The sequence below is a fragment of the Misgurnus anguillicaudatus genome, chromosome 3, assembly GCF_027580225.2.
Source record: "Misgurnus anguillicaudatus chromosome 3, ASM2758022v2, whole genome shotgun sequence".
NCBI lineage: Eukaryota > Metazoa > Chordata > Actinopteri > Cypriniformes > Cobitidae > Misgurnus > Misgurnus anguillicaudatus.
The window spans coordinates 48,186,132-48,213,381 of NC_073339.2; the positions used below are offsets into that span (position 1 = coordinate 48,186,132).

The 27,250-nt window shown below is 36.2% G+C and overlaps 1 protein-coding gene and 1 long non-coding RNA gene across 3 annotated transcripts in view; one reads left to right on the top strand and one right to left on the bottom strand.

The window, feature by feature from the left end:
- LOC129445116 (neural cell adhesion molecule 2) overlaps positions 1-27,250 on the top strand; it is a 205,048-nt gene that overhangs the window by 124,047 nt on the left and 53,751 nt on the right. The window lies entirely within an intron of this gene.
- On the bottom strand, positions 15,352-17,987 carry LOC129451530 (uncharacterized). The gene is made up of 5 exons (XR_012369063.1): positions 17,202-17,987; positions 16,913-17,084; positions 16,603-16,759; positions 16,397-16,451; positions 15,352-16,307 (listed from the first exon to the last, which is right to left on the bottom strand). It is a non-coding gene; the product is annotated as an uncharacterized lncRNA (long non-coding RNA).

Below are 27,250 nucleotides of genomic sequence, written 5' to 3' on the forward strand. Positions count from 1 at the left end.
CACTTAAATCTCATTGGATTAGTTTAAAGGGCGTCTTTATGAATTGTAGTAGATCTACATTAATTAAGAGTTTGAGATGCAGCATGGACTCATTTTTCATACCCATCATGAACTTTAAACTTTTGTCCAGACATCCAACCGCAGTTTTTTTGTAACTAAACCATTCCAATCTAAATTTGACATCTTTTTAATTCTTCGACTCTGTATTAGGATAAATGAAATCAGCGCTCCTATTCACCGCAATATCAGCCCTGAGCGTCCATTATATAGCGCTAAGCTTTCCACGTGGGAAAATTGGATTTTATGCAAATAGAATCTGACAGAGAGACAAAACATGGGATATTGAGCTCTGTGTGTTTGTCTGGCTCAGATCCACCCAGTCTTATTTCACGCCAGGGCATCTGGATTAGCGTAGCGTTAATAGGCGATGTTTTTGTGTTTGGAAATAAATAAACTCAGGGTAGAGAAAGACAGAAATGCCCTGATCGTTGTCACACTGAACTGACATTAACATTTACATTCAGGTTTGGCATTTAAGAAGCATGCAGAATGATGCTTTCTATTAATTGCTGAACCTCGTGGACCGTGGAGTCAAATGTGAGCGCGGCACGCCTGGATGATGGATGATGCAAACCTCCGCGTGCCGAATCTTATTTTCCTAGATGACATCTCACAGAGCTTTGATGAGTGAGAGAGATCCGTGAGTCATTTGATGTTACAACAAGGCAATGAAAACCTGATGGGGTCATGACTGGTGCTGCTTTAATATTCGATTTTCAATCATTTTGTCCTGGAGAGTCAACACTTTCACTATAAGAGACTTCGTGGAGTTCTCAGTTACGCTTCATAGATGTAGGGATGGAGAGCAGATCAGTTGATTTGGGAAGATTTTGGTGAGAAAAGTTTGAGGTGATCTTAGACTTTGATTGCAGACTTTGGTATCTCAGCACAGATTCCCATTGGAATGTGATAGATATGATGGCAGCACAAACTTTCACCTTGTTTTTACCGTGCTGTACTCCTCTGTGTGCTGATGCTGAAGTCCAGAGTCTTTAATGGGACTTTAGTGAATACAGTGTTGTACCTGTAGACGTTCTGCACATACGCGCGCACACACACACACACACACACACACACACACACACACACACACACACACACACACATGGTTTGGCAGTGATAATGAGTGTTACAGTGAAGCACTGAGCCATGACAGCTCTTCATTCACTGCCTCAGGCCAGAAAAATCACCACAGACAACCAGCAACTCATGCAGAGGACTTCAGTCGGTTACACTGGATGACATGGAAAAGCTGGTAAACCGGAGACTTGTATATGTAACCAGGGTGCGATTTGTTTTCAGTGTTTTTATTTATGAAAATAAATTGTGTCTATAAATATATACACATATAATATATCAAATGAAAGAACAGACAAACAAATAAAAAATAACAGAAAAAATTCATTGTATCGTATCATTTGTTCTCTTTTTATTACCTCTCAAATTTGGGTAGGTTTCTTCAAAAATACCAAATTTTAAGCACAAAGCTGAAATAATTATTTTTAAGGACTTTTGTTAGAGATCAGATTCAAAACATACACTGAGTTTTCTATGTACGTTTACATGCAACCAAATAATCGTGTTTACTGTTTGTAATCGTATTGATGGCTCAATCGTATTGAAAAGTCTTTATGTAAACATCTTAATCAATACGATTGAGGACGATCGGATGCGAATTTGGATCGTATTGAAGGGGGTGGTGTACTCCGATCTGTGATGCATGTAAATGCGTGAATCGTAGTATTTTTTCAATCGCATGCAAAAATACATTGTGCACATGCGCAGAACATTTGTGCTCAAGTTCACGTCTTATATTAAACTCTTATATCACATGATTCTCGTCACAGAAACACGCAACAACAAAGGAACAGTAATTCATCACGTATTATTACAGTTGTGGTTTTTTTTTTTGATTGCTAAACGACAGTGAGCACAACTGGAGCTACATGTGCAAAACTCTAACTCTCTATATGTATATGTATATTTATATATGTATATGTGTGTGTGTGTGTGTGTGTGTGTGTGTGTGTGTGTGTGTGTGTGTATATATATATATATATATATATATATATATATATACATGGCCGTAGCCAGCTATGAGGTCACAGAGGTCCGGACCTCGGTAATTTTTTCATATAAAAAATAAAATTCTAAGTTCTCTAAATGACTAATTCGTTTTTCAAAACGAATCAGCATATATAATTAAGTTTGGACAGTTTACTGTATAGTTTATTGTAAAATGACGAAGATTGGCTTAAGCTGCGACAGCATGGGTACAGAATTTGCAGTGTTGCCAGATCCCATTGTTAAAAATTCTCTTTAGACGTAGTGTTTTATCAATTAATGTGACACTTTGACATTATCTATAAAGTGATTGTTAGGTGTAGGTTAGTATTAGCGATTTCTCTGATTTACTTCTGAAATACAAGGTTTGGACGAACTTTGTTTTTTAAGGCCAATTATTTTTGCTTGTTTTTCGTACTAATATCTGGCAACATGGAAACTGAAAGTTATCTAATAAGACGCATCATTCAGCGCGAGCAGGTTATTGCTGATACTACATTCCGTAAGATAAAAGCAGTAGTCATCATAATTGTGTCTGTAAGAGTATCAACAACACTATCGAAAAACAGAAAATAACTCTGCGAAGATGTAGAAGAATTGGGTTTAAATAAAAATATGCCAAATATGCGTAAAACGGTACAAATATACTAATTAAAAGTAAAGTTCTTCTTTAGCAGTACTTCAGTTTAACTGAAAATGTAAGAATACCAGTACCAACTAGATTTTTATTGAAATAAATGATGTCTCAAAATAACATTTAGATGTTCTTAACTTAATTTTAAGAAGTACCAAAAACAGATATGATATATAAGCCACAAAATGAGTGCACGAAAATAGTAAATTTACTAAGTGTACTTAAAAAGTGTATTTTATTCAAGTGCACTTTTTCACCTGGGATAGCATTTGTTAACTCTTAAGACCCCACCCTGGACCTCGGTAATTTTCAAACCCTGGCTACGGCCATGTATATATATATATATATATATATATATATATATATATATGAAATTGCAATCATCAGTGTTTAAAAGGCACAAGTCTGAAATCAATTCTGTTTTGAATGTGTGGTTGATAGTTTTGACAGCAGTGTGTTAGCATTTGAACAAAGTGCTGTAAATCCCCAGTGTTGTGCAGGTTGTGTTTAAAGTCATGGGATAAGTGTGTAGAGTTTTGAAAACTGTGTTCAAGCAATGAAAAACTAACTAGAGTTTGGTCCACATGAACTGCTGCTGTGCAGACTGTAGTTAGAGTTTTGAACATGTGACTCTAGTTGTGCCCACTGTCGTTTAGCAATCGAAAAAAACTGTAAGATAGTGTAAATGGGGTCACGCACTGTACACGCGCTGTACATTCTGCAGTGTTTATTTGCACTTTTAAAAGATTAGGCTACTTAAAGCAATAAAATAGTGTTGTGCCTTTTGAAAAGTGTATTTTCATTACCTTTATCTGAAAACTTACAACTTTCTTCAACTCAGTTTTGACTTTAATCCAGTGATAAAGCATGAACTTAACGAGAGATGCTGTCCGCAGCGAGGCGTTGCCATGTCCTCTGCTTTTTTCAAGTTTAGATTTGGGATACCGTTTAAACTGTTTCCAAGCGTTGCTTTTTTTATGCGGGTTAAAGATTAAAGGATTTAGTTTATTAGTTATTGGTATTTGGGTTGTGAATAGTCATTGGGATGCTTTTGGGATAGTTTTGAACGTCCATTCGGATGGTTTCGATACGCGAATCTGGCAACCCTGGCTGTGCGCTTGCGCTGACGTTTGGTTCGGATTCTATAGAATGTACATGTAAACAAACACTGAAATCAGATTGCAATGTTTAGGGTGCATGTAAACTGTATCGTCGTAACCTTCAATTGTATCAAATTCTGTCGTGTTGTGTGCATGTAAACATAGCCTATGTGTCTGAATTAATTTTGTGTTTTATAAGTTGGGTAAGAGTGCCACATTTTCTTCACCACTGTTTGTGTCTTTAAAAGGTTTAGAATGGAGCTTGTTGTTTTAATTATAAGAGTAAATTGAAGAACAGTGAATATTTGCAGACAGGACCCATTGTGTAATGTTTCAGTAAAGTGTAGTGTACTGTGAATAGACAGTAATAACCAGCATGCATTGTGAAACTGTATTGGTCTGCGCTGTTGATGCCAAAACAAATGTCTGCCAAATGTGGTCTGGCTTTGTATTTTCTGAATCAAAATGAGACAGTGGGACCGAGGGTCATGCTTCTGTTAAGTACTGGATATGAATTGGGTTTGTTATAAATATGGGAGGTTTCCCAGACAAGGTTTAAGTCTTGTCTCTGACCAAAATATATGTTTGAGCACTCTTGCACTGGCATCATAAATATATTTTTATGCCACTATCCAGGAAACCACCTCTTAAAAGTTTTTTGAGCAAATCTAATGGTGCACAAGTTTATACAGAGATAATAACAGATTGACTATTTAACATTATACGTGGCTGGGCAGTATACTGTAGCTAAAACACTGATTAAAATGACAATATTTTTGACTTTTAATGTGCTATCTATGTAGTATATATTTCTGTTGTTTTTATAAGTCTGTCAGCACAGAGAAATGATTATCATAGTTAAGTAAACATTAACCATCACAATATAAACAACACTTACCTCCACATAGTAAAACGTTAGGACTATGAATTTTATTGCAAGAATTTGACAATGAAACAGACAGTTTGCTTTGCATATAATGATTCATATAACTTCAGTGATTGAAATATTTTATGACACATGTTTGTATTTGCACTTTTATATGAAATAGGTCATTATTTGACTGAGCTGAAGAGTTTAGAGACACTAAATGCTGCTCAACAGAAAACCCAACATGATACTGAAAGTGTATCTCCTTCGTGTACTGTGGTGGTTCTGTTGGGTCTGACTTTATCTTATTGACCGTCCGTCCTGCCTGCACCCAAAACATGTTCGACTGAAACGGACGAATGTTGCCTGGCGCCCTGCAGTTTGGATGACAAGTTATGGTAATGAAATGTTAATGAGACGTCTATGAAATCTTAAATCTTCTCACTGGTGTGAGCTGCATTATCAAACACATTCAGTGTCGTGTTGATAGAGGAATCAATGATAACACATCGACTGTGTGCTTCTGATTAGAAAAGAAACAGAAACACAAAAAGATTGTCTATGTGTGTGCGCGCTTGTGTGTGCCTAATAAGAGTTGCAAACATTGTAATGAAATATCATGAGTCTCAAACACGATTGTTTTCTCATTCTTATGTAAACCTCGTGCATGCCAAAGATTGACCACTGGAAAACAAACCAATCTCAACATAACACCAACTGTAACGTTACAGTCCAGATCTACACCCCCAACATTAAATTAATTACAATGTTGTTACAATGACAAAAATAAAGTTGTGACTGTCGAGTTAGCGTTCTATGCTAGTTAATGCTATATGCTAGGTAATGCTATATGCTAGTTAATGCTATATGCTAGTTAATACTAAATGCTAGTTAATGTTATATGCTGCTTAATGGTATATGCTAGTTAATGCTATATGCTAGTTAATGCTATATGCTATTTAATGCTATATGCTAGTTAATGCTATATGGTAGTTAATGCTATATGCTAGTTAATGCTATATGCTAATGGTATATGCTATTTAATGCTATATGCTAGTTAATGCTATATGGTAGTTAATGCTATATGCTAGATAATGCTATATGCTAGTTAATGCTAAATGATAGTTAATGCTATATGCTAATGGTATATGCTATTTCATGCAATATGCTATTTAATGCTATAGTTGATGCTATACTGTGTAGCCTACTAGTTAATGCTATATGCTAAATAATGCTATATACTAGTTAATGCTATATGCTAGTTAATGCTATATGCTAACATTTAGGCTGAAGTTCTACTATTGACGTTAGAGTTACGTTTTGCTGGTCCATACTGATAAAAAACACAAACTTCTCCAAACAATTGATTATTCCTCAAAACCTGATACAGACTCAAACAAAAGATCTGTTTACACACACACAGAGCTACTGAAGGAGAAACAGCCAATCAGAGCAGAGCTCAACATTATTATTCATGACCCTTTCAAATAAGGTAATAATAGACCATTTCATTATAAAGACAAATCCTAAGGTTGTAAATGGACATGGAAAAGTATCTCACAAACCTTCTATGCAAATATCAGAGAACTATTATACAGATATTTACAATGCATTCTTTGGCACCTTTAAAGAATATTAAATGTAAATTACTTTATTAATGTCGTTGGTCATATATCTCATCACTGTACATTATTGTAATGTGTAGAATGTTTGTTTTTATAATCTGTCATCTGATTGTAAGTAATTGTAATTTTCTCTGACACAGATTAAGAGAACATTAATATACATGTATAATATCATTAGGTCAGAATCATCCTCCATACAGCCATAATTTAGTTGTACATACAGTACAGTACTTGATGTGTTATTGCATTAGTGTGGCAGTAAAGAGACTCATCACAGTTTATTCCTCCACACAAACACATCTGCGGCAGTACCAGAGATTTATTTTCTGTGGGTTTTGTGAGTTTGTCTTTCTAGAATCTCTGGTCAGTTTCAGGACTCAGTGTTTATATTACACCTTAGTTGCTAAGTTTCATTTGCTTGTTTATAAGTATTTGAGATGAACCAGCTTAAACTAGCTTGCAGGTCTGTTCCATTATAAATCAGTTGACACTTAATGCCCATGGCAGTGTAATGTCAGAGAGATCCTCACAGTGTCACAGCAGTGTTATTAAAAGTCGTCCCTGTACATTCGGTTTGATTTACGAGCGGTCAGACCCTGCAGCGTTCAACACATATTTTCTCAGGCTAATTAATTAAATGTGGGTTATGTGACTGTGACAGAATAGATGTACTGTAGTGTATATTCATACCCTGAGGCTTCAGACCAAACTCCTGCTGTCCTGCTTGATCTCAGTGCTCATGCGATGGACGTGGGGTTTGATTCATTTGTGCTAGACGGGTGTATGTGTGTCCACTGAACGTTAACTATTATAGCCTACCACGGGCATGTTGAATGCTTTATTTTGGCTGATAGAGGTGTCAGTTGCGTATGCATAATTTTTCGATAAACGCACAAATGTCTGAAAATAAACACCAGAGCAATGTAAACATGGTATAAGCAGAATAATTTACTCCGGACCTGCCGAGTTTTACCATGATTTTACCATGTTGTGTTAAACAATATCTCTTTACTATAGTAAAGACACTGTAATGCAGAGTAAAGTCTATAGTGATGTAATGTTTTAATATACCTGCACTGGTTGTGTAAGTCTGGTTGAGTGAGACTGTGGTGATGTAGATGTGGTTCTTCAGGGACTGAAGCAGGTCTAGCGTGAGGTTCAGCTCTGGTTTTCCTCATGAATGATTAAGCAGACATACTGTACCATCTGCTGCCCGACTCCTCTTACATCGATCAGCGAGAACCGCCACGATGTTTCATTAGCTCTCTATTTGCCCGACTAACTTTGTGCAGCTTAGTGGAACAGAATCAGTCATAGGGTCTCGCTGAGATATGATGTCGCCTGATGGAGACCTGTAAGGTAGATGGACATGTTTGGATGGATTTGCATGCATGACATCCAGAGCCCTGCTGTGTTTACAGGTGAGGTGTGTTTCCAAAGCTTTTCTATTAATCTAATAGAGGACAAATTATTTGAAACATAAACACACATTTGTGGATACAAATACATTTAACACCTGCAACAAATCCTAGGAAGATCGATGGAGTGCAGTTCAATATAATTACACACTGAAGCATACTCAATATTCACACCAAAATGATTTCATTTCAACCAAAATGTTTTCAAATACGACCTCTCGGATCCCAGCAGGTACATATGAATGATTATATCAATGCACACAGACCCAATGGTTATCAACAGTGTCAACATGTTGAAATGAGGTCATGAAGTATTGTTTCAGCGAATAAACCGTGAACTAATGCCATCGCTCTGTTTATATTATGAGAAGACAAATCAGGCAGGCTATTGGCCAATTGCTCAACCAAGATTTCAAGAGGAAGGCAAACTGTGAATGAAGCCAACAGATTAATAAGAAATAATACCTACAGGCCAGGCAGCTGCCAAATAATTGGGGAACATTTTCTATTTGGATGTGATGGCATCTACAGGTAGTAACAGCCCTCATTTTGGAAACACACAGGTAGAGAAGCTACGGTAGCTGCTAAAATCTTTCAGCAACAAATACATTTTGTACTTGATGTCTAAGTATGTGTGAAAGCACAACGGGTGCTTGGCGATTCTGACCGTATAGCCTACTGCAATTAAAAGGCATTCGGGGGTTTTTTACATCAAAGGCCAACAGGCTATGCCGTTTGGGGAGGGGCTGCTCACAGATCCCACTATATTTTTGAAAATCCTAGACATGGTTGGACCTACTGCACTTTTATATACTGTGTTGAGCAGAGAGGCAGCGCTGCACAGTTTGACTGTGTTGCTATATAACTTGCAATGAATAACTATTATCAGATCGGCCCTCGTGGCCTCAAAAGACTACCTGCCCACAGAGAAAAATCCAGAATCTCACGATTGCCATTCTGATACTGACATTTAGGCATCAATTTATAGCATAAGTCTTTACAAGCAAAAGTTGTCATAATATGTCAAGCATATTTCTATACATTACATTACATTATACATTAGACTTTTATTCTAAATCTGTCCTGAATTGGTAAATTGCTCCCAAGTGAATCTTGACTTCCTCTAACAGACAGAAACATCAGGAGTAATTCCTACAGGACTGCATGTACAGTTTTCCCTGAAGAGATTGTCCTATGTTCACATTTCTACTTTTGTTTTTTCTTTGTGCTATGCAATGCTGTCTTTTCATTTAGCACGTTTTTCTGTACTGAAAAGCAAGATTTGTCTGGATTTAGTACTGACTTTAGGTATGAACTCATGTTATATGTTTGAAAGAGACTTCTGGTGCTGGGGAAGAATATCTTCAGTATGATCTGCTTTTCAACAACTCCGTGTGGGAAAATTGTGACATTATAAGAGAGTTTACAGTGGGAATGCAAGTGTCCTGAAAATACTCCACATATACAAGAATCTGTCAGAAAGTGAGAGGAAGATATATGAGTGTACTGTATTGTTTGTGTCTCTGAGGGCTCGCCATACACACTGGTGCCACTTTTACCTCCGTCCACTTTGAAAAAGTGTGTGTGTGTGCGCGCGGGTTTGTGTGTCAAGCACTGAATAGTTCAAAACTATTTGACTTTATTTGGCTCTGACCTTTTAAACCATCAAATGATCACTGGACATTTCACATCATGTATTATGTTTTTCAATTATTCCATTTGTCAGAATAATCACTTTATTTGCATTCACTATGCAATGATTTCAATCTCAAACCCTGTGAAATGATGCATGTGTCTCAGATTTTAACACATGAAGGTCAAAGCGCGCAGGTGTGTGCTTGTGTTGAGAGGTTTGTCTCTTCTGGACTTAAACTCATCTGATGTGGTTTCTCCTCTTACTGATGGTATCAAGTACAGACTGGCAGGGGTTCTGTCATGCGGTGGTACAGGGCCGCAGGGCATGCGTTTCTGCAGGGGGGAGAGCGCATGCTTAACTCTGATCGACGTGTTTTTCTACATCATCTCTAACGCTGTGCTTTTTGTTCTGCACGCTGAGCCTTTTCTAAAGATCAGACAACCATCAGTCTTTCCTCTTTAATTCCCTGAGGCAGCATCAGGATTTCATTTTTTGTTTTGTGTTCAGTGTTTTCACACTGGACAGTTATGTGTCGTTTGCAAAAGATAGATAGATAGATAGATAGATAGATAGATAGATAGATAGATAGATAGATAGATAGATAGATAGATAGATAGATAGATAGATAGATAGATAGATAGATAGATAGATAGATAGATAGATAGATAGATAGATAGATAGATAGATAGATAGATAGATATGGTTGTGTTAATACACTCTTTGGTTATGTACAGGGCTGCAGATTGCTGTTGAATAAATGCATTGCCACCCGTGCAGTATTTTCGATGTGTTCTCCTCGCTAGTGGGACTCTGAACACCTCCGCTTTGATTTTCAGCAGATGAGGAAAAAGCCCCACTGCTCGTGATAAATTTTGGTGCCAGATGCTGGAATTCATTTTCAGTAATATGGTGAGAATACTGAATGCATTTCAAGCACATAGACACAGAGAGAGAGAGACAGTTTAATGAAGTGAGAGAGAGATGCTAACAAACTCAGTGCTGTAAATTAACTGAAGAAGATCCATAAAAGTGTGAGACATACAGAAGACTGTCTCATTACAACTAATGACCACCAAACCATACTTCACTTTGAGTTTGATTGACAGCTCCCCGTGTCTTCTGTCAATTGCAAAGACTTGATTAATGTTTCATTTCATTTAGATTTGTTTTGGGGTCATTTGTTGGAAATATGTTTGCTGCTTCTGCACAGATTTGTACAGATGCTAGGACACATTTCTCAATACTTAGGTCACTTTTGGAAAACTCTTCACACAGTTCTCCTAACAAACTTTCAGATTGGCAAAGCAGTTCATTTCACATTCAAAATGCACTACAACTACCAAAACACTTTATTTAGGTCTCAAATCAACCCATTCTTCCAGAACACTAGCAAAGTTTAACAGCCGACAAACACACTTTGTCACCCACAAAACAATGAGCTAAAAACACTAACAACATGAACACTGTAAAAAATTCCATAGAAATTTGCAGCTGGGTTGCCGGTAAATTACAGTAGATTTAAATTTACAAGTCTTTGTCTTACTAAAACTAAAAAAAACAGCATCAAGCAAAACATTATGGGAAACAAAATCTGAAGCAAAAAACAAAAAAAGGTTGATGATGACTTCTGGTTCCCAGAATGCTTTGCATGAGGCTGTTATTGTATAGTTTTATTCTGTAAAGATAAAGATTTGTTAATATTTAACATTTATTTAACTTTGAACAAACTCTTGCCAGTAAATAACATAAATTTAAATCTACGGTAATTTACTGGCAACCCAGCTGCAATAACATTGAAATTTCTACTGAATTTTTTACAGTGTAGCATTATACAAGGTTTTCTTGTGTAAAGCAAGGACACATCTTTGTTTATAATTCACTGCAATATATGTTACTGGAATGAATCAGACATGATGCAGAATTCTTCAATATTTTATGTAGTTTGTTTTAATTTTCTGGCCTGTATGTATAAAGAGTTTTGGCAGTTGTTGTGTCTGAGTGAGAAAATAATTCATGAAATTTGCGAAATTTTGTGCCAAAGCAATGATTGATCCTCAGTTTAGGCCACATAGACTTCTGTTGTGCTTACTGTGTGAAGAGTTTTGCAAAAGTGACCTAAGAATTGAGAAATGTGTCCTAGCGTCTGTAAAAAACTATATTTTTTTTAAAAATGGTGAGGAGAATTACACTGATTGCCCTCAGAAGTCTTCAATCCCATGTGTGGAAGATGGATTCACTTTTTTGTCTTGCTGTTCCCTGGCCCCGGTTTACTACTATTATAAAGCTTGAAAGATCCAGGACATTCACTAAAAAGACTTAAATTGCATTTACCTAAAGGATTATAGACATGTGAATCTCAGATGGGGTAATATTGATGTTTCACTGAACTATCCCTTTAAGTTGTTTTGGGGTTTGAAGTGTTTCTCATAGAGTTGAAGTGATTTTTCATTGTGTCCATGACTAAATCTCACATTAGTTTGAGTGATTGACTTCATTCAGTTCACATGGGAACAGAGATCCAGAGATGTGATGTATCTTTGAGGTTATTCAGGACATTTTAATTGTTCATGTATTATCATCTGTTGTCAACGCTCTTCTTTTGTTTACATGGTGATATTACTGATGGAGCGTTGGCAGTTTGCCGACTCTGTCTTTAATAGCAGCTCTTTATGAACGGCCCATGAGATCTTCTAGAACAAACTACATCTCACACAACATCACAGCAAGTGTAGCATCAGCATTTAAACCCTCGACTCATGCTATTTATAACTTTATGAATATATGCAGCACACTATTGTTTTTTTTTTTGTAGCAGAAATGGTTATGATTTGGTGGCGTCTGGTGACTTTCTGATTGTTAGTGGTAGTTTTAGTTAATTAATCTAACTTACTGTAAGTTGTGTATAGTTGTGAGGTTTAAGAAGATCCTTATTATTGATTCAACGGTTGAAAAGGTACATTTTAAAAAGCAAAGGTGCAATGCTTGTTAATAAATGTTTACTTTCTTCTTTTAAAGCTCACGTAACACACACTGTTTCTGCATTTCTGATGTTAATCTGGAGTATAGTATTACATCCTTTATATCTCTGAAGAGTCTTTAATTTAATCAGATCAGAATCAGATCAGCTTTACTGAATCTTTCCGATAACGTACGAAAAAACGAAGAAGGGGGAGTTACTACCGCGGGAGGAGCAAGCAACACTACACAACACTGTTTAACTTATGATTTACTACATGTTTGTGTCATTTATATAATATGCACGCGACTATTTCCAACATAAGACAGAAGTCTTACTTATGGTATGCAACTTATGACCCAGTTGGGAAAATCCAGCACATCAAACACACACGCAAAACTCGCTGCTACCCCGGATAATAAACTATATCCATTATTTCCATAAGGCTGGATTTCTTCTCCTTACATCCAAAAACACACTTCATCTTTTGTGCAATTGTTGAGTTTTGAAATTAAACAAAGCTGTGATGTGATGTTTGTAAGTTCTAGCGTCTTCCGCTGATTGACGGGTGGGCGGGGTGTTCCGGGTGAAGTGCCCATATAAAGAAGTGATACGTATAGAAACCCCTGAAATGTCAGCTGGACCTGTAATCGAAAAATAACTTTCCGAAACTTGTAGGAACCCTGGTGAAGTGCATTCGGCACAGAAATACTCTGTAACACGCACAACTGCTTTTTTGACACTTTGCCGACGTTTAGCATGAGGAAACAACTCTATAACCGTGTTAATAAGTCAGAATGCATGAAATACCATTAAACCACCTCTTAAATATAAGTGAGTTTGAACCACAAACAAGTATCTGTTTAAAATAAGGGGGAAATCCAGGTCTTTGTTTATTTCTGCAAAAACACATGTATATCATTTTCATGTCTAGCTTATTTGTTTTGTTAAATAGATGTTTATGTTTTTATCCGATTAGTCGATTAACTGGAACATAACAAGTCAATTAATCGATTATGAAAATAATATTTAACTGCCGCCATATGTCAAAGTTTTAAAAACATAAATCTAACAATTGTAAGGATCCAGCCATAGAGTCTTGTTTTATATTTATGTCTTGTCATGATGGCAGGGTTCTGGCAGTCCCATGTTCTTGTGTATCGAGTCATGTGCCTTTGGTGTCTCGTCTCTTGTCTCCGCCCCCTTGTTCTCTCGGTTCATTGTAATCATTCGTTCAGTCCCCTCACCTGTTTTTCCTCGTTATCTGTTTAGTTTTTCCTATTTAATGCCCTTCTTGTCTTTTGTCCTGTGCTGGATCATTTTGTATTGTTCCTCAGTCTAGTCGTGTGCCTTCCTGTTTAAATATCAAAGTCTACCCAAGTTTAGTGTTAAGTCAGTCTTTTGTGTAGTTACCGTGTTTCATGTTGTTATGACCCGACGTGGGCTTTGTTTTCGTGTTTTGTTCTAATAAAGTGTTTTTTGTTTAACCCCTCATCGTCTGCGTTTGGGTTCTCGTCCGCATTCCTGACAACAATGTTGTTTTAATAATTATATTAAGCTGTAATAAAATCAATTCATTGTTCATCATTCAATGTCAAACAAATTGTATTCTGTCTACAATACAGATCATCTTTGTTGCACCTTTAAATCTGTAAAGTGCACTCTTATGTCTAATGTATTTTAAACAGCATACATTTAATGTATAATGTGCGATTATGTATAATGTTTTAGATAATATTTTACATAATCAGTTTTTTTGTCATAGTAAAAAGAATGAGATGTGTTTGCATGTCAATAATAATAAAGAAGGTTTTGATTTTTGACAGGTTTTGTAAAGAAATGTTTTGTATTAGACCGTGATGATGTGGTCTGTAAGTTGTCATACTTGAAAAAATAATCCTCTCAACATTGGTGTGTGTGTGTGTGTGTGTGTGTGTGTGTGTGTGTGTGTGTGTGTGTGCGTGTGTGTGCGTGTGCATGTGTGTGTGTGCTTACACTTCATTAGCAGCTCCTTTGGCTTTAACTTTCTCGTCTCCATGGCAACTTACCCCACACGCTTAAGGCTTGTAAAGCAATCTAAACCAAATTTAGGTGTCTTCCCTTCAGCTCTGGATACCTGCATTACACACACACACACACACACACACACACACACAAATCTGCACACATTGATTTTGATGAAAATTTAACTACCAATTAAATTAAATTTTATTACCAACTTTGTCTTGGATGTTTTCCGAAATTTAGGAAAGTTTACACAATAATGTTAAGATCTATAGAGTATGGAGCTATAAAACAGTAGATTGTCTATATAAAATAAACTTTTTTAAATCAATTAAATGAGAAGTGCTTGTGATGCTCCTGAGATCTCCTGAAATTTTGAGATGTGTGAAGTCTTTTTCCTCAGGAGACTTTTGCTCTTAGTTTTTATTTGCTCTCTATTTAATATTATTGCTGTCTTGTGAGAAACAACTGAAATATTAAAGCGATTTCATCTTTCTTATGGGATGTGAATTCATCCTTATGCTTTTCAGTTTCTTCTCACCTCAGACTTTGTGTGTTGTAGATTAAATTGTAACCCTTGATGTTCAGTAATAAAGACGGTAAGCATTGGAGTTTGTACACTATGACCCAACAGAATCTGACCTCAGACAGTGAAACGCAGCGTCTCTGATGAGATTTTCGATTGTTTCCTCGCTGGTACACTCTTAAAACAAATGTGTTAAAAACAACACAACATGTGTTATTTTTTACACATGTTCTGAGTGTGCGCAGGGACAACACATGTTGAGTTAAATTTAACACAGAATATGTGTTATAAAATGCAACACAAAAAATGTGTTGCTTCAGTAAACACATTAATGTGTAACTTTCTATTAATTTAACACAACTGTGTGTTACCCAGTAATTGTTTAGTTTTAATATAAAAGAGAAAAAAAACATACGATTTGTAAACTTTAAATAATGAAATCAAGCAGACAACTATTAAATATTGTTCACAACATTTATTTGTATAATAATAAATATTTGACAATTAATGCTAGCATGAAAATATGCTAGTACTTTATGCTGCAAGATGTATGCTAATTTAAATAAATTTAAGTGCAAGTATAATCACTTCAAACATACATTACATTCATACATAAAAAAACACCATTTATAAAATAATTCATTGAATTTAAAAGCACATGTGTTAAACATGTTGAAACAATGTCTGAAATCGTTTTCAACATACAAGTTATCAAAAATTCTTACCTTGTCCTGAAACATTAACACGTTATTTTACATTAAGAAAAATACTTCAAATGAACTTGACAAGTGTATTCAAAGAAATTTCCATCACAAAATATTTAGGGGCGGTTTCCGGGACAGGGATTATCTTAATCCAGGACTAGGCCTTAGATTAATTAGGAAATATATCTGGTTTTAACAAACATGCCTTACTAAAAACATTACCTGTGTGCATTTTGAGGCAAAACAAAGGGCACTGATGTATTTTAAGATATGTCAGTGCAAGTTGTTTTCAGTTTGGACAGCCCTTAAAAATGTTTTAGTCTAGGACTAGTCTAATCCCTGTCCGGGAAACCGCCACACAGTGCATGCATTGGTTAAAACAGACTGCAATTTTCGGTCCATTTTGAAACTCCATTGGCTTGGATCGTTTGCAAGAGGACTGGGACAAGGGTAGATCATATTCACACCAAAAAAAAAACCTGAAGACAGTTGGCAGGGATACTTAAGGTTACTTAGCTAGTAAATTTGAAAAGTCTTTCTACCGCACAGGTCAGATTGTAAACATCAAGTGGAAAGGCAAGAAAATCATTCATTGCGACAATTACATAGTGGCCTCTATGTCCTGAAGAACCGCTGGAAACCAACTGTGGCTGAGCTGATTTTAGACACCTTTTCATCATTTAGTAAGCAAAGAGGTCACGCTGGTACCAGCCTACAGAAATGAAACAATATACATCATTAGAAAATGTTGTTGCATGAAAATTACTTATTTTATATAAAGTTTTTAGTCACAAAGCTTACCGCCACCAAGTCCCACAGGTCTGAGACTTCACACAGAATTCACACAGCAGAAGATCTGGGTGTGGTAAACATGCAGGTCACATGCAAAATATAAATTATGAGAAAAAATTCTTTAAAAAGGATTACTTTTATATCTTACATTAAATGTTACATTTTAAATGTCATTTTCCAAATAACAAATTTGGAACAGAGACAGGAAATCATACCATTATGTTGACTGTCAGCTTTCTTCAATGAATGTCTGATGTCCATTTTCTTCTCTAAAGATGCTATTTCCCCGAGTTTCTCAATAATTGTCATCTCCCATTTCCTGATAAACATGTCTTCTTTCCTATCGGTAAGTCTGGAAAACTTGATGTCCACCTTCAGTAAATTTAATAAGAAATATTAATATTGAAATGATGAAACACTTTGTTTAAAGTTATCTGCAGTTAAGTATATTACAAAGACTGGCATGTCCAGACATTGGGGATATTCCTTAAAGATTTCACCAACAGTTGGTGATTTTGTCATTACCTGTATCCATCTCCGTTGATGACTGAAGGTTTGGTCAATGGCATTCTTTATTGATGATGTCCTCTCACGTCAACTCCATTGAAGCTTCTGTCTGATGTTCTGTAGTCTCATTTTTATAAATCCACTGTGTGATGGCCCATCAAAAAAAAAGAAAAAATAAAGAAAAATGCTCCTATCATGATCAATGCAAAAATAGCACTAAGTTAGAGTCAAGTACAGTTTTTATACACATTGTCAAGTAAGTCATTTCATACACATTAATGAAGTATGTAAAACAAAGCATCCTTACAGTACATGTCCCTCATTTTGACCAAATGAGACCATAATCCAACAACACAATCTCCTTTGCGAGTGCCAGCTTTTCTTTTTCAGATGGATAGCTGAAAAAGATTACAAACAAACATTGACACAAGAATTGTGATTTACATCTAGTAGCACAAGACTACACCCATTTTATTCACTACCTAGCACTTCAGCCTTACTGCAAGCAGTGAAAGGTTCGTAAATTTTGACTCCTTACATTTAGACCACTACGTTATGTTGAACGCGAGGGCGCGACACGAAAATAAAAAACATTATTATAAAATGTGGTGGTGCATCCAGTATGTTACAGCATCACCGAATAATAATGAGTTTTACCGTCTTTTGTCTCGTCATGCCGCTCACAGGTGTACAGTAGGTACAGTGACGTGCATACTGATCCACCATGTGCTTAACCAAACGCGACGAGGCGTCGCGATAATCGAAAGGCATAATTTATAATATCCCGTCCTATTAACGTCAGGACATAAACTGAAAAGAAACCCGTTACCGCGTGTCACGTCTATTTATGACACGGTGTTAAAGATTTACGTTAAAGTGCTGCAAGTGTCACACATACTAACCCGTAGTCCAATGTGCCTTTCATTAAACAATGACTGTTAACATGAATCTCCAAACGTAACTTTGCAAAACGAGCGAGCATTTAACGTTACCACAATAAAGTTTAAATTAACAGTCTCCTGCACAATTAATGCTAAAGTTTATTACACTAAATGAAAAATAGATATCATATTATAACGGTAATTTTTTATTTAAATTCTTACCTGATGCAGACAGGAACATTCTTGACCTCTTGACTGGAAATGCGGTTGAAAAAAGAACGTCACAGCGCAGGCGCAACACAATATGCATTCTTGTCTGTTTTTTTCTCCTTAATAAAACAAATACAAAATAGACTGCCAAGGCTCAATAATAATGTTCACGAATTTCATAATAATAAAATAATAATAACACACGCAAAAAAATATACAACAATGCGTGGTTGTCTGTCCAAGTGAAACGTCATCAGCTGACTCGTGTGAACTTACAACAGCCACCAATGGAAGAGAACTCCTGCATAATGTTTGAAATAGTACTCTTATTGTGTCACAAAATGTATATTCAAAAGCTATTTAGGCGAGAATGTATGTATAAAAATATCAAATGTGCGGTCGGTTAATAAAGATAGCGTTTATTAAAAAATCTGCTCCGACTCTTTCGGAGTTCTGATCCAGACAACCACCGGATACTCAGCGCTAATGTACCCCGCCCAACGCAGCTTGATCTCGGCAAGTCCTTATGAAAATCCCCGCTGGCTGTTATGTGGTAGTAGTGGTTAACAGTAGATATATTTTGGTTAACAGTAGATATATTTTATTTTGTTACTTCGTTTAAATATAAATCATCATTAAATTACTGGTAAACATGTTTTACACATTCATTGTGTAAGCAGTTAAGCATAATATTTACACATTATGTGTCAGTTCTAACACAAAAATGTGTTGGAATCCTTTTACACATATTTTGTGTAAAATTTTAACACATCAATTTTAAGAGTGTACATTGTGAGGTCAGATCTCACTGAAACGTCTTTGAATAGTGAATACAGATCAAAGTGCTGCACGTAAGACTGAAGATGAAGGATTTTCTGATGCTTCTTTACAGTCTTGTGTCAATTGAATGATGTTGACTATAATGAGAACGGGAAGAAGGTTAGTTCTCTGTGATACGAAAGATATTCACTCTTTGGTGTATTGTTAAACTGCACATTATATGTGCAGGTTTTGTTGTACTGCTTTATATCTGCTGGAAAAACTATTGATTTATATAAAACCGCCGAGAAACTTTAACATCTATTTCATTGAGATCAATAGTTAGTGTAGATGATAGAGAAGAAGCCTGAGATCTACAGCAATCTGCAGTGAACTTCAATGATTGTAAATCAGGCTGTGTGGGAAAACATGACAGAATTTCTTAAAACTAGATCGAAACTCATTCAAAATTATATTGAGTTGTTACACTTTTATTGAAATTTTAGCTTCTAGGCTTAATTTTTACAAATGTAGATATTGAGTAACAAGTACAGTAAGCCTGATGGTTGTGCAGCTTAACAATATTAACCTGTTATATCAAAGTCATAAACTAAAACCAGTACAGTATATAAATGCTGGAATGCAACACTCAGTAACCATTGACACCCGGATGGGGTGTGTCCAGCAATGGGACAAAGTTAAAAATCATTTAATTTTATGAAAATAATACATGACTTTTGGAAGCAACTACCAATTGGAGTGAAGCGTGGAGTTCACATCCATGTTTCGTAAGTTACTGAAAAGAGGTTACTCAGTTTATAGTTGTTACCAGGACCACAAAAAACGCCTCCTAACAATCTCAAAAAGACGGGCAACACAAAGGCTGCATCCAAAATAACCTACTTCCATACTATAAAGTAGACAAAAAGCAGTAGGCGGGGCGAGTAGTATGTCCGAATTCAAAGTATTCAATAAACAGTAGGCAAAAAGTACCCGGATGATCAACTACTTCCACCAAGATCCCAAAGTGTTCATTCGATAGACCCTTTAGTATCCCGTGAGCCCCCGGGAGTGGATCCAACGAAGAAGAAGACGGAGGGGCGCTGTTTTATTAAAAAATGTCCAAAAGCTGTAGTGTGGCTCTATTCATATGCAAATACAGTAAATATATTAAACAGCTGTCCCTTGTGATTAAATTGCGCTAGTTTAACATCACTCCTATTAACGACTAACTTGATGTTAGGACAATGTTTGTAACGTGATGTATCAAGATGGCGGATATAGTACATCCAAATTTATTCATACAATATAGTAGGCCTAACTACTGTTTTAACGGTATCTCATCTAATTCAGTACCTACTGTCACAGTATGAGATTTCAGGTTTGGCATGCTCTTGACAGCGCTCCATAGCATGTTTTTGCGTTTTTATGTGAGGTTTTTTTTAGTGCTTGTGTAGACAAGATTTTTCTTTGAAACTAAGGAGGAAATACTATTTATAAAAATAAGCGTGCACGTGTTGATCAGGCCAAAATCTTGCTGGTTTAGCTGGTTAAAAAAGCTGTTAGAGACACACAAGCACATGCTTGAGCACAAATAGCACCAACAACATCCAAAAAGCAATGCTGCTATTTTCAGCAAGGCAACTTTTCAAATGCCAAATAATGAAGCGTTGCTTTGCAACCAAACTTCCTCTCCGATATCACGTCATGCAGTATGATTATTAAACAGAAGTGTGAGATCACAGAGACAGATATTCTGTGTCTTTAACTAGAAACAGCACAATAGCTGTAAGCTGTGATGTTATTGTGTTATTACATTGAAGAGAGACTTTAAAATCTACTCATCTGTAAACTCTTATCTTTTGAATGGAAATACCTGATTGTATTGAATGTCCATTAGATAAAATATTGTTACAAGCATGTATTTTAATCCCGAGCGTGATTGTTATTTGAAATGTTTGATGTCTTAGTTTAAATCAGTTAAATCCACGCTGCGTCAGAGAGCTGACACTTTGGGAAAGCTTAGAAGAGGTATGAATATGTATTCATATTCACTCGATGGTTGGGCGTGACATCATAGGCGGAAGCCAGAAAGGATGAAAAGGAACATATGCCGAAGCGGTGTGTACAGGCACGCTGGAAGTATGGCAAATGAGAAGCATCGTCTCGTTCCCTTGTGTTACATATGTAACCTGAGACCTTTTACAATGCAACATGTAATACAGCAAACAGCAACATTGGTATCATATTTACTGTTTTAATTGGACCACTAAAGCCTGTAAACCTAAAAACAAGATTTGGTGTATTTTACAAGAGACTGTAAAAATACATGAAACTGTCACTAGAGAAATCTACATTGTCTTACCTTCTAGGCCTGGAAAGAACCATTTTAATATCCTCTAACATTACCATGTTTTAATAATTATGTGAAGTGTTTAAAGTGTTATCATAGTGAAATTCATGCATTATCCTCATCTTTAACAATCCTTCTTCCTCAACTTCAGCATAATTTACCCGTGATTTAGCAATTTCATGAAAGGTTTTCTGAGACGTTGTTGCATGTTGTGCTGTTGGAAACATGAGCCAAACCATTCTTATAAACACCGTGAGACTCAGATTTGACCTTTTATTCAGTTATGTGAAAAATATCTCCTGAGATCAGCTTCAGATGAATTCCTGGAAAACTGCTCGAATGAATCATTGAATTATGGACACATGAGCTCATTTGTCTCTAGACGCTCTGGTTTAGATCCGTCTCTGAGTCGATATAAGATAAGATGTGACTGTTACCTTCCCTGTCTGTTCTCCTGTCTTCTCTCGGGACTACAGTTCCCATAATCCTCCACTCTTCCTCACCTGTTTTGTGTTTGTCATCATCATCCTCACCCGTCACCCATCATCCTCGTCATCTCCACTTCATTTAAGCTCCCCATCTCCCTGCTGTTGGTTGTCCGTTGTATTTAAAGTGTGTTTCTTGTCTGTTTTTTTTATTATTATAGTTAAAGTTGATCTTATTCCTTATCCTACAGTCTCCAGTCATCTCCTTCTTCACACACGCCTAACAATGACATCCGTGTTGTAGTCAAGTCCAACTCAAGACCAGCGAGTGAGTAAATGTTTCATCTGGACTCAACACTCGATCTCTGGTCTTGGTCTTGAGTTGGACTCGACTACAACACTGAGTGAGATTACTATAAACCCCAAACAGGAAAGAAGATAAAAGAGCTTCGAGTATAAATCACCCAAACATGAATGTTATTATTATTTATTCTGTTGTTGTATGCTGCTTGTTTACAAGAACAATTTATACGACAATAATAATTCTTACTGTAGTATTACCTATCCAGCTGAAACATTGTCCTCCTATAGTATTTGATTTGTTCATTATAGAGCGAGAGTAATATTTTATCACTCACAGATTGCTCTTTCATAACTCAAGAGATTTAATTAAGTTCTCAGGGAAGAATTCATTATAGAAGCAACTTTGTTTCACTGAAATGATGCAATGTTGCCAGTATACAAATGGAGTAGATATAAAACAAAAGTTCATGCACCGTTGAGATCTTAAACTCTGGAGGAGAAACTTTCCTCAGGACAAGTGGTTGATGATAGAGATCTCATATGGGCTGAAAGTGAAGAACATGACACAAATCTCAGTTGTTGAGATCCAAGATAGCATTGGTGCTATTGTGTGGTAATTTTGTTTATAGCCTGATTTTTCAGCTCCTTGGTCATAGAAAAACATGGTTTCATTTCTGTGTTAGCTGTATATAAGTACGTTAACATGCAACAAAATAATCCATTTGTAATTGTATTGTGATTGAAAAGCCTCCATGTAAACACTTTAATCAATACAATTGAGATCAATCGAATGCAAATTTTGATCGTATTGAAAGGGGTGGTGTAGTCCGATCTGTGATCCGATCCTCAATCGGATGCAAAAATACAAGAAGAATTGTGCTTAAGTTCACGTCTTATATTTATCTCTTATTTAATTATCACGTGATTCACATAAACATGCAAAAGCAAGACAATGGCAACACACATTATTAAGGTAATGGGGTCATGCGCTGTACATACTGCTGCATTCATGTCTACTTTGCATAAAGCAATAAAATAGCGTTGTATCACTTTCAACAAGTGTGTTTTCTTTGCCTATATCTGAAAACTTCTTCAGAACAACTTTCTCCAACTTAACTTTGTACATTTATAAAGAGATAAAGCGTGTGATGATGTGCGCTGGGTTGCCAAGTCCTCTGCTTTTTGCGGACATCAGATTTGGGCTTACCCTGGCAAATGTTTGGTTGGGATTATATTGAATAGACGCATGTAAACAAACATTTTAATCAGATTGCAATGTTTAGGGTGCATGTAAACTGTACTGTCATAACCTTTAATCGGTTAAATTCAGTCAGATTGACAAAAATTGGTGCATGTAACATAACAATAAAAGCTTGAGTTGACTAAACCTGATGTAATTTAGATTCATTATTCTTACTGTAAACCTGCATTTTAATATATGCATCCATATATATGCTTTGCCTTTTGAATAATAAAGATTTTAAAACGTTAATATAATAAAATGTTTAGTTTCATGCATCATAAGGATTTCTTGTTTTTTACTATGATAATTTAGTTGAATGTACAATATATAATAAAACACTTAACAAAATTTATAGTACAGTATCATACAAAACATCCTAAAGGGGACATATCATGAAAATTTGACTTTTTCCATGTTTAAGTGCTATAATTGAGTCCCCAGTGCTTCTATTAACCTAGAAAATGTGAAAAGATCAACCCAGTAACTTAGTTTTGGTAAACCATTCTCTGCAAACATGTGAAAAAATAGCTCCACATTGTGATGTCAGAAGGGGATCTTATTGTAATAATACCGCCCCTTAATCTGCACTATCCAACCACGGCACTGCCATTTAGTGCCGAGATCAACTCATTTGCATTTAACAGGACATCACCCAAAACAGCACATTATTGTCCACACCTACGAAGTGTCAATTTTAACATCTTATAATAAATTATCCAAATGATATTTTTAAAGATAAAATTTCACAGAGGCACTCTGCGGACACCAACGATTTATTTGACATCTTCAAAAAGTCTTGTGAAATGTCCTCTTTAAACTGAATGTTTTAACATTGTCACTCAATGATTTATGATTATATGTTATAAGGAGAGAGTGTCTCATATGTTTAATATCTTTAAATCTCATTGAAATATCATCAGTGTCTCATCTAAAGCTTTCTGACTTCACCTCACATCACCTCATGTTGTGTCTTTAATAAGAGGACAGAAAGTCTGAAGGTCTTTAGTTTTTAGTCGACAGCTCCTACATGTACTTCATCTTTCTGTCATGTTGTCCTTGTAGGAGTGTCGCTCTACACTGTGTGCTATTTTTGGAGATATCAAGATATTTTTCTTTCACTGTACTGAGAGACTGTCAACAGGATGATACTGATTTCTGCTCATTGAAAAATGCATCTTGATTTAAGAATCTGTAGATATTTGTCCTGAAAAAAGACAAAAGTACTAAGTAAGAAAGTCATTTTTTGCTGTGTATACATTGTATCATTGTTTGTGGCTCTCTTGCATCTGCAAGTGATTTGTTATACACATCCTGTATGTCGCAGACGTTGCATTACTCATCACCATCAGAGTTAAGCAGTAAAGCACAAACAGCAGTGTTTCCCTATACATGCAGTTACAAAAAATACACACGCATCAGCCCGCATATCCAAATGTGTGAGTTTGTGTACGCTGGCGGTTGTAGTTTTGTGTGTGGCTCGTCATCCTCCACACATCCTCAGAAGGTTTTTGTCTTCTTGTTTCATTGACGGGTGTTGTTCGAGTGATATATTACAGATACTGCTGCAGGTGAATGTAGCAAACATCAAATACGGCCAGTGGGATTTTTTTATAGAAAGACTAAAAATACAGGAGAAATACAGGGAATTATTTCAACAGGATGATGGCGGGAACGAATGGAGAAATATGTGAGAATCCCAGGAAAACGGGAGGGTTGACGGTATGAATGCGATGATGACCAATAGCACATAATGTCTAGATGACATCATCAATAAAGTCACTTCAGAGGCGGAGCATGTTTGATAAAAGATTATTAAACATGCACAATAATATGTTTTTTTAAGTAAATAGGGTATTGATTTCATGTTGACCAATAGCATTTTTACACCCACAGTTTTAGTATTTTATCCATGTTATTTCACTGAAGTTTTACATGTAAAACACCAGAATTAGGTTGACACCCATTTTCCACCCGTGTGTTTTAATGCTAGAATATTCAGTGACATTGATATGATAGTTTTAGTGTGATGCTGTTTGCTCAGCAGGTGCCATCTCTCAGCGTCTGTGTGATCTTGAGAGGGTCTTCAGTTGTAGCAGTCCGTCTCATTGCAGGGGTCCGGTCGGTGTGAAACCCACTTTCTCATGTTGTGTGTGTGTGGTAACACAAACAGTTTGGATCGTCTCTGCGGGTCGGTTAACTGTGAAATGACTGCAGTTTGTAAATGATACAAGTATTACTGTATGTGTTAACAGGTGCTTTTCAACATCAGTGTTTCTTTCATAAATTATTCTTAAAACTCAAACAATAACAAGTGTGTTTCATTTTCATTGTTGTAATGCAGTATTTTAACCGTGTATTGATACTTTGTGTAAATACTTCACAATGTGAATAATATATAAAAATGAATTGTTTTTTTGTAGATACCAAAATATCATGATTCCTTGTGCATTAAGATCATCTTAGCAACCATCAATACCCTAACAACCATTTACACCGGCACACATTGATTTTCTCCTGAATATCACACATGTAAAGCCATGCCATTAAGATATTAGGGTTGTTTAATTCACTCAACTAGACAATAGAGAGAGATCGACTGTAGAAAGATCACAACCCAGATATTATAGAGCTGAATGGGAACAGATCTTGGGTCAGCACGGTTAAGTCATGAGGTCTGTTTGTTGTTACATGAATTTTTGTTTTCGATCAGACCAGCTGTGTGGTTTCATCGTTTGTCACACATCACTGCAGGGATAAACACAACGTCACAAACTTCACAAATGACATTTGAGCTGGTAAACATTGAGCGAGCGCGGGGGAAGCTTAATGCCGCCAGCACAGATTTCAGACGCACGCTTCTATTAGTCTTCATGACAAATCACTTACATTATGAACTTCTGATGGTGTGGTGTGCTGGAGATGCTGAGAAGAAACTGAGGTTGCAGAAGTGTTGCACCTCACGCCTGTATTTATTTTTTTATTTTATTTATTTTGGGGTGTTAAATCTGAATGCTGCAGAACATCTCATTGAAACAAAAGTGGCTTAATATAACCCAGATCATAAGAGTCTGTCAGGAAGCAATACTAAAGTCATGGTTTCATATATACGGTAAAGTGATGTACATACTGATAACATACAATGTAAGGCCCCTATCATAAACCCACCGCAATGCAGCACAATGTGCAACACAAGTGTTTTTTTTTTGCTAGTTTCAGCCCGGCACAGGTGTCATTTTTACGTCTAGCACCACGTAGTTTAAATAGCAAATGCATTTGCACCCATTATTGCGCCCATGGGTGTGCTGGTCAGAAAACGAGGCATGTTCAGGTGCATTATTGGCACTTTTCTTCGTTAAAAAGTGCAAATAATGCATTTATTTTGAAATGTTTTTAAATGCTACCCCATGGATTTATTGTATATGATGACTTTGTATATGGTGAGATAAGAAACATTTTTAAAGGCGGGGTGCATGATCTCTGAAAGCCAATGTTGACATTTGAAATCACCTAAACAATCACGCCCCTACCCCAATAGAATCTGCAGCTTCTTTTGATAACCCCCCCCCACACACACACACACACACACACACACACATACGCAACCCAGGCAATTATGTCGTTTAGTAGACACGCCCCTTACTGCTGATTGGCTACAAGTTTTGGTAGTCCCGACTTCCTTTTTCAGCGTTTTTCAGAAATCGTGCACTCTGCCTTTAAGTTATATTTTTCAAAACACTCATGGCACTGTCCCAGTGCTGAAACTGCTCTCCACACATTTGTAAATTCTAAATTTATCTCCTGTTTGTTATAAATAAAGTATTTTTACTTATGCATCATTTTTTGCATATTTTAAAATTTTTCATGCATCCTACGCTATTATTTTTCTTAATTCTATATAACTGAAATAATGACTACAAAAGAGAACCTAAGCTACATAAATAACCATTTCAACTAATAAAACACAACACATTTTTACATCAACCTTAAACTGGTGGTCTTCTTCCTCTGTTTACTGTTTTTCCACTTACAAATTCTGCCATGTAAATAGGGAATCAGCATGGTGCAAGCATAACTGGCTTTTAAAAGGGATGGCAGATGAGACTCTCATTGGTTTATAGCCCATTACTCATTACAAGAACAACCCTTTTAGACAATTTTCCCCGTTGTTAAACTAGCAACAGT